Raw genomic sequence first — 13,853 nt, 5'->3', positions numbered from 1 at the left:
ACGGATTCTTATTGCTATTTTAGCTTCTCTAAGCAGATTTACATAACTCGTGGCATCATGTTGGTTGTTGGTCTCTTTCTGTTTCTTATGAGCTACTTTCTCAGCCAATAGGAACTTTTCTATTTCACCGTTCCACCACCTTAGATTCGTTTTAGAAATAGACCGTCTTTTACGCATGGGCACAGTGTTCCATCTACCGCTTTGCAGATTTTATTGAAATTTTTCCAAGCTAGGTTCAAGTCGTTTTCATGAACTGTGCCATCCAATGTTTGCCTGTCAAGAGCAATACGAAGTTTAGAAAAAGAATTGCAAGTTTAAAATTGTAAATTTTTTCGTGGCAATCATGTTGACCAACATTACATTCAGTGTTGAAAGTGACCTCGAAAGCTGTAAGCAGGTATTCACTTGAACCAAACTTTTCCTCAACTTCATCATTATTGATTAGATCCCAATTTGCTGTGAGAACTATATCTGGTACATTCGCTAAGTTAGAATCTCCTACTATGATATAATCTTCTCACTGCACATTTCTACTAAATGCCCATAAAATATTTCATCTGCATTTGGTGTCTGTGTGGGGAAGGGGGAAGTGGGCTATAAACTGGTACCACTCTTATTTTATTAAGGAGCTTATCATCATTTCTACAAAAACGAGCTTAACATCGCTAAAGGCTACATTTTCCTGGGTAGAACTCATGAACTTATTTCTTTTTTTTCACATTACTAGTTTATCTCGGAAACGCCGAATAAACCGTGATATTTCTCCAACAGCTCTATCAATCTCTTCTTCAGTGCATCGTCAGTACCAACATGATAAATAACAAGTATATTATTGTTAGTGCCACCACAAACCTCGTCTAAAGCGTCGGCAACATCATCTATTCCAGCACCTGTTTCTATATATTGGTATCAGTGGCGAACGTTTAATGGGTTTCACACGTCGTTGCAGTACCTGGAAGGGTAGGCTTTCCTGAGCATTTTTTCATGTCGTTTGTTAGTATTGTCACTGTGTCCCACGAAGGACTGATCTCTGGTGACGTAATCAAACATAATGAAGTTACTGAATAGTGTGATCAGGTCACCCGCCTATTTTTCTCCAATCTGTGGTGAGCATATCACTTATCTCCAGCATCTCTCTGCTCCTTATCTCCGTTCACTCAGGTTCCATCTTTGTTGCTCTTCTGTGAGTGTGGTGACTCTGCTATGAATAGCTTGTCTAGTATATCCTCATCTATATACTTAAACGCAGTTTATGTATCTGCCAGCAGACAGTTTGATACCTTAAATATTCTTCGGATGTGGACCTCTGGCGACAGGTTTGCCAAACTTTCATCTTCCAATTATCATTCACACACAGATTTTTGAAGTAAGTTTCCTGTTCGATGGTAATGGTACCGAGGCCTTCGCTCAATATGTCCCCTCTTTATTCTTTTATCACTCGAGATGAATACTCTCAACTATTGATAAGGATAACTATTGAGTTTCACCATTTTCCCTCTGAGGCTTATGTGATCATCTCTCTCTTCGGCTCTCGCAACTTTGGAATCATCCGAAAACTTGATCATATATCGGTCCAAATTGTTAAATTATTTGCACATAACGAAAAGATTACAGTGATTTCAAGACTGAACCCTGTGGCACTCCAAGGGTGACCTTTGACCATTCCGATAATGCTGCACTCACTTGTCTCATTTATTCCTACTTATTTCGTGTTTCAGTTTACAGGCCAAACTTGTTAGGGAGACTGGTTAGTATTTCAGCGCAATTTCTGGTGTAAGTTGTACGTATGTGTGTGTGTGTGTGTGTGTGTGTGTGTGTGTGTGTGTGTGTGTGTGTGTGTGTGTGTGTGTGTTTATCACCAATACATAACTAGTTGTACAGTATGGAGAAAGAGATCTATAGTTGGAGAGCCCTATATCTGTACAACATGGGGATAGAGTTTCATACTCATAGAATCCTATTTCTGTACAACATGGGGAGAGAGTCCTCTGCTTTTACAGCCCTATCTCTGCACAGAATAGGGAGAAAGAGTTCTATACTCGTAGAGCCCTGTCTCTGTACAGTATGAGGAGAGCTCTGTACTCGTAGAACCCTATCTCTTGAACTCTCTTCTAGTTACCAATGCCAAGATTTCGTCATTAGGCAGCGTTAGGACGTAGCATGCACCACAGGAAATTTCTCTAGAGTTAAGTACAGATAGTTTTGTGTGTAACATGTTGCCTAATGTTACATGTCAGACAGAAATACTGTATGTTTATGAAGTGAACACCAGCAACCTACATATGTGCAAAATCGAAAGAAAGGAAAGCAATACGGGCCAGGGAAGAGAAATTGACAGCCACCCTCACACTGAGCTATTGTGCAGCTGCCACTAACCCTCACCATACTCAGGTGGTAGCATACCTGGTCGGTGGTTGTCTGCCACACACTACCCTCAAATAGCGAGGCCGTCATCGTCAAGTTATGACCACCAAAACGAAAAATCTTGAGCAACTCCTTCAGGTGTTCAAGATAATTCCATGGCTATACAAACTCCCAAAGCATAAATGGTCCTTGCGTGTGTAATTACCTATTTGTAACTACCTATTTCACAGTAATAGAGGGGGGGGGGGGTTACACCCATGGGCCCCCATCTGCTGAGCACTTTCTACCATCATACAGCTGCTTAAATTTATGTAAACTGTCTGCAATTGCCATATTCTTGGTAATTTGTTTTATTCATCCGCCGCTCTTATACTATGAAATATTCATTTATATCCTTTTTAAAAATTCTTGGTTTCATTTCATGTTATGTCCTCTGGTTGCTCTATTCTTACATATCTTGAATAACTGTTCACTGTCAACGTCTTCGGTTTGTTTAAAAACTAAAATGGCCGTGATCAGGTCACTCCTTACTCTTCTGTTTTCCAAAGTGGGAAATTTTAATGCCTGTAGCCTTTCCGTGTAACTTTGCTCTTGAAATTCTAATGCCATACTCGTTGCCTTCCTCTAAACCTTCTCTTTTAGATACTTATGCTTCTTGAGAAGCATATTCCACTTTGTGCCTCATGGAGGATATGAACAGGTTCTTACATATTTCCTAATATTCTGGTATTTGCCAACAGACAGTTTACTTCCTTAACTATTCTCCAAATATGAAACTCTGGCGACAGGTTAGGGAGGATGTCAACCCCCCAAGTCCTTTTCACACAGAATACTGAAGCTTATATACTGCAAGATGATAATCATATTGAGGCCTTCTTACATTTTGTCCCAACCTTATTGCTTTCCAATTGCTTGAGTTGAATTTCATCAACCACGTATCAGACCAACATTGAATTCTGTTTAGGTCCCTTGTAGGCTGACGCAATACTCGTTGCTTTGCACTTCCATCTTGACTTTTGCATCATCTGCAAACATATTCAAGTAGGAGATCATACCTTCAAGTAAGTCATATGAATCGATCAAGAAGAGTAATGGTGATAGAATAGAAACCTGTGGCATTCCGCTGGTCACCTCGACCCATACAGAGAAAGCTCCTCTGGTATTTGTCCCTGTTCCGTTCCACTGAGATAATCTTTAATCCACTGAAAGAGCTTCCCCCTTATTCTCAATCAGCCTGTCATGCTGTACAGAGTAAAATACTCTCTGGCAGTCCAGATACAAACAATCCATCCAGCCTTCCCTTATTTTCCAAGACAGAGTTAACTCTCTCGTAGATATCTAAGAGATTTGTCACAAACAACCTCCCATTCCTAGAACCGATCTCTCTCTCTCTCTCTCTCTCTCTCTCTCTCTCTCTCTCTCTCTCTCTCTCTCTCTCTCTCTCTCTCTCTCTCTCTCTCTCTCTCTCTCTCAAGCAATTTCCCTTTTATAAAGATTCATCCATTTGCTTTCTAATTATCTTTTCCAGAACCTTTCAAAACACTCTCCAGTGAGTGTGAGGATGAGTCATCTGGATAGTGTACGGGTTCTGCTTCCCACGTAGGTCATGTTGGTAAGGAACTCAGTGTCTCATTGTTGCCATTAGAATTCATAAACTACGCTGGATTCTTGTAATGTGTCTTATTTGTCGTACAACTGGTTGCTCATGATGAGGTTGCTTGTTTGTTGTTTCTGCTATAGATGGCTATACTGACTTTGTTAACTTTTATGTTTCTGAAGACGATATCACGTAGTACACGTTCATCTGTCTTGTAGGCTGTTGACGTCTGGTTGCCGAAACTGTGGGAAGCAGCAGCCAAATGCATTCCTCCTAACCAAGACTTGGGAAAGGGAACACATGCAGAAACATTATGTTCACAGTGGACTTAATAGTGTCTGTAGAAAAAGAGGGAGCAGCAACATCACGGCATAAGGAGAGGGCTGGCTGAAGAGAGATGATGCCAGAATAGTTAAGAGGCAAGGATTTTATTTCACTCTGGTTAGTAAAGAGGTGGAAGATAAACCACCCCGAATATGTGAACGGTAGTACATAAGAGGAAGAAAGACAAAACCTGTTAATATGAAATAGCTTCCCATAAAAGAAAAAAAATATACGGCACCTGTATAACACTTTTAGCTTTTTGGAAGCAGAGTTTGTGATGTAGATTATGTGGGGTTTTCCATGATAGATTGGAGGATATGGTTATTACTCAACATGTTCAGGATTAAAGCGTGTTCTGAATCTGAACACAGAGAAACGAATAACTCTTAGACGGAGATACATAGAGAAATTACGGAATAACACTAGGTTACGGCGTACCCATTCTGCGATGCTGCACAGGTCCGAAGTGACAGAGGAGATATATTCACAGCGAGAAAGAGAACGAGTATTGGATGGAATGGGAGAGGAACATTATCAGTGATATATAGAGCAAAAGTGAACAAGGTTATAAGTAGAATAGAAATCATTTAGTGATAGGGCAGAACTCTGAGGAATACCTGTGTTAATGGATAGAAGTGGGAAACCGCTAGATCAATGGCTACTGCAGTGGAACGACCGACAAGGATGTAGTGCATTAGGAAAAAGAGAGAAGCAGAAAAGCCAACAGAAATGAGATTAAAAAAAAGACTTGGGCTACACCCTGCCATATATCTTAGAGATGTCGACAAAGTGGGCAAAATTTTTACTATAATTCCTGAAAGAGGAGGACATGAGGTGAGTCACATAGGAGAGGTGGTCACCAGCTGACACAGCATTGCGAATGCCTTACTGGTGATCCAAAAGAAGGAAACGGGATTCTTGAAGATAGCAGAAATTTGAGCAATGGTGCAAAAAATTAGAGGGGTTAGAGCTATCATCTTTCTTTGGGATGGGCTGGCTCAAGGCGTGTTTCCATGAGGATAGAAGAGCCTGGGATCTTTTAGGCAGACTATATAAGCGGGCGAGGGTCGGTGCTAGCTTAGTCACAATCTTTAAGTACTTAATATCATGAGGAAGTATGATATCTTGATTATGCATTTTGTGCACCGGGAACTGGAAGAGTACATGGAACTCCGCGTGTAGAATATATGAGAAGGCTTAGGTTCAGTGGGAGGATATGGGGACGGAGTTGAATTAAAGAAAGTTGAATTAAAGAAAGATAACTATCAAACAGAGCCGCTTTATCAGTTAGAAGTTAGAGAGTTAGCTGTAGAATCATATTGGAAGGTTTTACTTGTCATTCGGGGAGTATGACTCGTAACTAAGTCAACTATTAATGTGTAAATTTAAAGATTTAGTGTTAGTAACATGATATGGTTCATGAGTGAAAAGACTTGGGTGGAAGAGTCTACGGTAAAATAAAACCAAATAAACAGTCCACAGAAGCAGTGAAAAGACCAATCATATATCCTGGTGTCATAGGTAAACCCTTCGAGTTTAAGTCCAGGGAAATCATCGTAACTATTTGCATTTCCTTGAATCACCCACATCTTGAGTAATGTGTGTTCAGTTCTGGTCCATTACCTAAAAAGACAAAAAGAATGGAGAGAGTAGAGCGACCAAGATGATTCCCAGACTATGACACAAATCCTACGAGATCATATTAAAGGTCTTGAATCCATCTAGCTCAGAAAAGAAAATGTCAAGAAGAAATCTAATATAAACATCAGAATTATAACTATCAAAGGCTTTGGAAATTTTGATCTATCAAGTTACCTAAGACATGATTCCTCTGATTTCACTCGTAGTAATGGATATAAACTCGTGAGCAAAGGTTTTACCTCGAACAAAGCGAAGCACTTTTTCTTCAATAGGATTGTTAACATATGGAACGATTTACTCAGTATATTGGTTGATATCAGTACTGTAGATATGTTTAAGAATAGACTTCATAAATACTTCGCTTCAAGCTCGCGAGTTTCATTATTTGCGCCTTCATGTGACAATTTGCAGCTTATTCTCTTTGAATTATCCATGTCTTCTGACTTTTACCGCAATAATGTGAGATACTGATGTCTTCCACTGTAACAAATAACCTAGAAATGACCCAGTGGTTTGAAGTTGTTTGAATTCCTTTGTTATTCTATTTATCTATTTCATTTTGCTTTGTGGCTGTCTCTCGCGTTAGCGAGGTAGCGCAAGGAAACAAACGAAAGAATGGCCCAACCCACCCACATACACATGTATATACATACACATCCACACACGTAAATATACAAACCTATACATCTCCAACGTATACATATATACACACACACAGACATATACATATATACACATGCACATAATTCATACTGTCTGCATTTATTCATTTCCATCGCCACCAAGCTACACGTGAAAATAACCACCCCCTTCCCCCAAATGTGCGCGAGGTAGCGCTAGGAAAAGACAACAAAGGCCACTTTCGTTCACATTCAGTCTCTCGCTGTCATGTAATAATGCACCGAAACCACAGCTCCCTCTCCATATCCAGGTCCCACAAAACTTTCCATGATTTACCCCAAACGCTTCACAAGCCCTGGTTCAATCCATTGACAGCACGTCGACCCCGGTATACCACAGTGTTCCAATTTAATCTATTCCTTGCACTCCTTTCACCCTCCTGCATGTTCAGGCCCAGATCACTTAAAATCTTTTCCACTCCATCTTTCCACCTTCAATTTGGTCTCCCAATTCTCCTCGTTCCCTCCACCTCCGACATATATATCCTCTTGGTCAATCTTTCCTCACTCATTCTCTCCATGTGATCATACCATTTCAAAACAACCTCTTCTGCTCTTTCAACCACACTCTTTTTATTACTACACATTTCTCTTACCCTTTCATTACTTACTCGATCAAACCACCTCACACCACTTATTGTCCTCAAACATCTCATTTCCAGCACATCCACCCTCATCCGCACAATTCTATCTACAGCCCACGCCTCGCAACCATACAACATTGTTGGAACCACTTTTCCTTCAAACACCCATTTTTGCTTTTCAAGATAACGTTCTCCAATTCCACACATTCTTCAACGCTCCCAGAACTTTCGCCCCCTCCCCACCCTATGATTCACTTCCGCTTCCATGGTTCCATCCACTGACAAATTCACTTCCAGGTATCTAAAACACTTCACTTCCTAAAGTTTTTCTCCATTCAAACTTACCTCCAAATTGACTTGTCCCTTAACCCTACTGTACCTGATGACCTTAATCTCATTGACATTTATTCTCAGCTTTCTTCTTTCACACACTTTACCAAACTTAGTCACCAGCTTCTGCAGTTTCTCCCCCGAATCAGCCACCAGCGCTGTAGCATCAGCGACCAACAACTGACTCACTTCCCAAGCTCTCTCATTCACAACAGACTGCATACTTGCCCCTCTCTCCATTTACCTCCCTAACAACCCCATCCATAAACAAATTAAACAACCATGGAGACATCAAGCACCCCTGCCGCAATCCAACATTCACAGAGAACCAATCACTTTCCTCTCTTCCTACACGTACATTTGCCTTACATCCTCGATAAAAACTTTTCACTGCTTCTAACAACTGCCTCCCACACCATATAGTATACCTTCCACCGAGAATCTCTATCAGTTCAATCATATTACTCGTCCAGATCCATAAAAGCTACATCCAAATCCATTTGCTTTTCTAAGTATTTCTCAGATACATTCTTCAAAGCAAACAACATCTACTACTTCTGAAACCACACTGCTCTTCCCCAGTCTGATGCTCTGTACATTCTTTCACCCTCTAAATCAATACCCTCCCATATAATTTCCCAGGAATACTGAACAAACTTATACCTCTGGAATTTGAGCACTCAATTTATATCCTTTGCCTTTGTACAATGGCACTATGCAAGCATTCCGCCAATCCTCAGGCACCTCATCCTGAGTCATACATACAATAGATAACCTTATCAACCAGTCAACAATACATTCACCTCTTCTTTTAATAATTTTCACTGCAATACCATCCAAACCCGCTGCCTTGCCGGCTTTCATCTTCCGCAAACCTTTTACTTCCTCTTCTCGATTTACAAAATCATTCTTCCTAACCCTCTCAATTTGCACACCACCTCGACCAAAACACCCTATATCTACCACTCTATCATGAAACACATTCAATAAACCTTCAAAATACTCACTCTATATCCTTCTCACACCACCACTACTTGTTATCACCTCCCCATTAGCCCCTTTCACTGACGTTCCCATTTGTTACCTTGTCTTACGCACTTTATTTACCTCCTTTAAAACATCTTTGTATTCTCCCTAAAATTTAGTTATACCCTCTCACCCAAACTCTCATTTGCCCTTTTTTTCCTCTCTTGCACCTGTCTCTTGACCTCCTGCCTACTTTTTTTTCATACATTTCCCAGGCATTTGCATTATATCCCTGCAAAAATAGTCCAAATGCTTCTCTCTTCACTTTCACTAATAATCTTACCCCTTCATCCCACCACTCATTACCCTTTCTAATCAACCCACCTCCCACGCTTCTCATGCCACAAGCATCTTTTGTGCAAGGCATTACTGCTTCCCTAAAAAACATCCCATTCTTCCCCCACTCCCCTTACGTCCTTTGTTTTCACCTTTTTCCATTCTGTACTCAGTCTCTCCTGGTACTTTCTCACACGTCTCCTTCCCAAGCTTACTTACTCTCACCACTCTCTTCAACCACCATTCTCTTCTTTTCTGAAAACCTCTACAAATCTTCACTTTCGCCTTCACAAAATAATGATCAGACATCCTTCCAGTTGTACCTCTCAGGACATTAACATCCATAAGTCTCTCTTTCGCACGCCTATCAATTAACACGTAATCCAATAACGCTAACGCTCTCTGGCCATATCTACTATTTGCATACGTATACTTACGTATATCTCTCTTTTTCAACCAGATATTCCTAATCACCAGTCCTTTTCAGCACATAAATGTACAAGCTCTTCACCATTTCCATTTACAACACTGAATACCCCATGTACACCAATTATTCCCTCAATTGCCCCATTACCTTTGCATTCAAATCACCTATCACTATAACCCAGTCTTGTGCATCATAACTACTAATACACTCACTCAGCTGCTCCCAAAACACTTGCCTCTCATAATCTTTCTTCTCATGCCCAGGTTCATATGCACCAATAATCACCCATCTCTCGCCATTCACTTTCAGGTTACCCATATCAATCTAGAGGGTTGTCTGATCATTATCTTGTGGAGGCCAAGGTGAAGATTTGTAGAGGTTCTCAGAAAAGAAGAGAGAATGTTGGTTGAAGAGAGTGGTGAGAGTAAGTGAGGTCGGGAAGGAGACTTATGTGAGGAAGTACCAGGAGAGACTGAATACAGAATGGTAAAAGGTGAGAACAAAGGACGTAAGGGGAGTGTGGGAGGAATGGGATGTATCTAGGAAAGCAGTGATGGCTTGCGCAAAAGATGCTTGTGGCAAGAGAAGCGTGGGAGGTGGGCAGATTAGAAAGGGTAGTGAGTGGTGGGATGAAGAAGTAAGATTATTAGTGAAAGAGAAGAGAGAGGCATTTGGACGATTTTTTGCAGGAAAAAAATGCAAATGAGTTGGAGATGTATAAAAGAAAGAGGCAGGAGGTCAAAAGAAAGGTGCAAGAGGTGAAAAAGATGGCAAATGAGAGTTGGGGTGAGAGAGTATCATTAAATTTTAGGGAGAATAAAAAGATGTTTTAAAAGGATGTAGATAAAGTAGGTAAGACAAGGGAACAAATGAAAACATCAGTGAAGGGGGCTAATGGGGAGGTGATAACAAGTAATGGTGATGTGAGAAGGAGATAGAGTGAGTATTTTGAAGGTTTGTTGAATGTGTTTGATGATAGAGTGGCAGATATAGGGGGCGAAAGTTCTGGGAGCGGTGAAGAATGTGTGGAAGTCGAGAACGTTATCTTGGAAAGCAAAAATGGTTATGTTTGAAGGAATAGTGGTTCCAACAATGATATATGGCTGCAAGGCATTGGCTTTACATAGAGTTGTGCGGAGGAGGGTGGATGTGCTGGAAATGAGATGTTTAAGGACAATATGTGGTGTGAGGTGGTTTGATCGAATAAGTAATGAAAGGGTAAGAGAGATGTGTGGTGATAAAAAGAGTGTGGTTGAGAGAGCAGAAGAGGGTGTTTTGAAATGGTTTGGTCACATGGAGAGAACGAGTGAGGAAAGATTGACCAGGAGGTGGAGGGAACGAGGAGAAGTGGGAGACCAAACTGGAGGTGGAAAGATGGAGTGAAAAAGATTTTGAGTGATCTGGGCCTGAACATGGAGGAGGGTGAAAAGCGTGCAAGGAATAGAGTAAATTGGAACGCTGTGGTATAGCGGGGTCGACGTGCTGTCAATGGCTTGAACCAGGGCGTATGAAGCGTCTGTGGTAAACCATGAAAAGTTCTGTGGGGCCTGAATGTGGAAAGGGAGCTGTGGTTTCGGTGCATTATACATGACAGCTAGATACTGAGTGTGAACGAATGTGGCCTTTGTTGTCTTTTCCTAGCGCTACCTCGCAAACATGCGGGAGGAGGGGGTTGTTATTTCATGCGTGGCGGGGTGGCGACGGGAATGAATAAGGGCAGACTGTATGAATATTTTACATGTGTTTATATGTGTATGTCTGTGTGTGTTTATATATGTATACTTTGACATGTATAGGTATGTATATGTGCGTGTCTGGACGGGAAACAGAATAAGGAGTCACTCGGAGAGTGCTCATCCTCCTCGAATGCTCAGATTGGGGTGTCTAAATTTGTGTGGATGTTAGTAAGATGAGAAAGAAGTAGAGATAGGTAGTATGTTTGTGAAAAGGTGGCTAGAGGTTTTGGGTCTGAGTGAAACGAAGATCAAAGGTAAAGGGGAAGAGTGGTGTGGGAATATCTTGGGACTAAAGTCAGGGATTGGTGAGAGACAAGAGCAAGGGAAGGAAATGCACTACTCCTGAAACAGGAGTGTTGGGAGTATGTGAAAGAGTGTAAAGAGTAAACTCTATATTGATTTGGGTAAAACTAAAAGTGGATGGAGAGAGATTGGTGATTATTGGTGCATATGCACCTGTGCATGAGAAAAAAGATAATGAGAGGCAAGTGTTTTGGGAGCAGCTGAGTGAGTGAGTTAGTAGTTTTGATGCACGAAACCGGATTATAGTAACAGACGATTTGAATACAAAGGTCAATAATGTGGCAGTTGAGGGAATAATTCGTGTATATAAGGTGTTCGGTGTTGTAAATGGAAATGGTGAAGTGCTTGTCGATTTGTGCGCTGAGAAAGGACTGGTGATTGGGAATACCTGGTTCAAAAAGAGAGATATAGATAAGTATACGTATGTAAGTAGCAGAGATAGCCAGGGGGCGCTATTGGATTACCCGTTAATTGATAAGCGCGCGAAAGAGAGACTTTTGGATATCAATGTGCTGAGAGGTGCAACTGGAGGGATGTCTGTTTTTATCTTCTGGAGGCGAAAGTGAAGATTTGTAGAGGTTTTTTGAAAAGAAGAGAGATGTTGGGGTGAAGAGAGTGGTGAGAGTAAGTAAGTTTGGGAAGGAGATTGTTTGAGGAAGTACCAGGATAGACTGAATGCAGAATGGAGAAAGGCGAGAACAATGGACGTAAGGGGAGTGGGTGAGGAGTGGGATGTATTTAGGGAAGCTGTGATGACTGGCGCAAAAGATGCTTGCGGCATGAGAAGCGTGGGAGGTGGGCATATTAGAAAGGGTATTAAGTGGTGCGATGAAGAAGTAAGATTATTAGTGAAAGAGAAGAGAAAGGCATTTGTACTAGGTTTGCAGGAAAATAATGCAAGTGTCTGGGAGATGTATAAAAGAAAGAGACAGGGGGTCAAGAGAAAGGTGCAAAAGGTGAAAAAGAGGGCAAATGAGAGTTGGTGTGGGGGAGTATCATTAAATTTTAGGGAGAATAAAAAGATGTTTTGGAAGGAGGTAAAGAAAGTGCGTAAGACAAGAGAGCAAATTGGAACATCGGTGAAGGGGGCTAATGGGGAGGTGATAACAAGTAGTGGTGATGTGAGAATAAGATGGAGTGAGTATTTCTAAGGTTTGTTGAATGTATTATATGATAGAGTGTCACATATAGTATGTTTTGGTCGAGGTGGGGTGCAAAGTGAGAGGGTTAGGGGGAATAATTTGGTAAACAGAGAAGAGGTAGTAAAATCTTTGCAGAAGATGAATGCCGGCAAGGCAGCGGGTTTGGATGGTATTGCAATGGAATCTATTAAAAAAGGGGGTGACTGTGATGTTGACTGGTTGGTAAGGATATTCAATGTATGTATGACTCATGGTGAGGTGCCTGAGGATTGGAGGAATGCATGCATAGTGCTATTGTACAAAGGCAAAGGGGATAAAGGTTAGTGCTCAAATACCAGAGGTATAAGTTTGTTGAGTATTCCTTGGTAATTGTAAGGGAGAGTATTGATTGAGAGGATGAAGGCATGTACAGAGCATCAGATTGGGGAAGAGCATTGTGGTTTCAGAAGTGGTAGAGGATATGTTTGCTTTGAACAATGTATGTGAGAAATATTTAGAAAAGCAAATGGATTTGTATGTCGCATTTATGGATCTGGAGAAGGCATATGATAGAGTTGACAGAGATGCTTTGTGGATAGCGTTAAGAGTATATGGTGTGGGAGGTAAATTGCTAGAAGCAATGAAAAGTTTTTATCGAAGATGTAAAGCATGTTGACGAGTAGGAAGAAAGAAAAGTTATTGGTTCCCAGTAATTGTCGGTTTATGGTAGGGATGCGTAAATTCTCCCTGGTTGTTTAACTTATCTATGGATGGGGTTGTTAGGGAGGTGAATACAGGAATGTTGGAGAGAGGGGCAAGTATGCAGTCTCTTGTGGACGAGAGGGCTTGGGAAGTTAGATAGTTGTTGTTCGCTGATTATACAGCGCTGGTGGCTGATTCGGGTAAGAAACTGCAATAGCTGTTGACTGAGTTTGGTAAAGTGTGTGAAAGAAGAAAGCTGAGAGTAGATTTGAATAAGAGCAAGGTTATTAGATACAGTAGGATTGAGGGACAAGTCAATGGGAGGTAAGTTTGAATGGAGAAAAATTGAAGGAAGTGAAGAGTTTTAGATATCTGGGAGTGGATTTGACAGCGGATGGAACCATGGAAGCGGAAGTGAGTCATAGGGTGAAGAAGGGGTGAAAGTTCTGGGAGCATTGAAAAATTTGTGGAAGGCAAGAACATTACTTGGAAAAGCAAAAATGGGTATATTTGAAGGAATAGTGGTTCCAACAATGTTATATGGTTGCGAGGCGTGGGCTATAGATAGAGTTGTGCGGAGCAGGGTGGATGTGTTGGAAATGAGATGTTTGAGGACAATTTGTGGTGTGAGGTGGCTTGATCGAGTAAGTAATGAAAGGGTAAGAGAGATGTGTGGTAATAAAAAGAGTATGGTTGAGAGAGCAGAAGAGGGTGTTTTGAAATGGTTTGGTCACATGGAGAG

This window comes from Panulirus ornatus, chromosome 20, assembly GCF_036320965.1.
Source record: "Panulirus ornatus isolate Po-2019 chromosome 20, ASM3632096v1, whole genome shotgun sequence".
Lineage (NCBI taxonomy): Eukaryota > Metazoa > Arthropoda > Malacostraca > Decapoda > Palinuridae > Panulirus > Panulirus ornatus.
Note: the sequence above shows the minus strand (reverse complement) of the source record.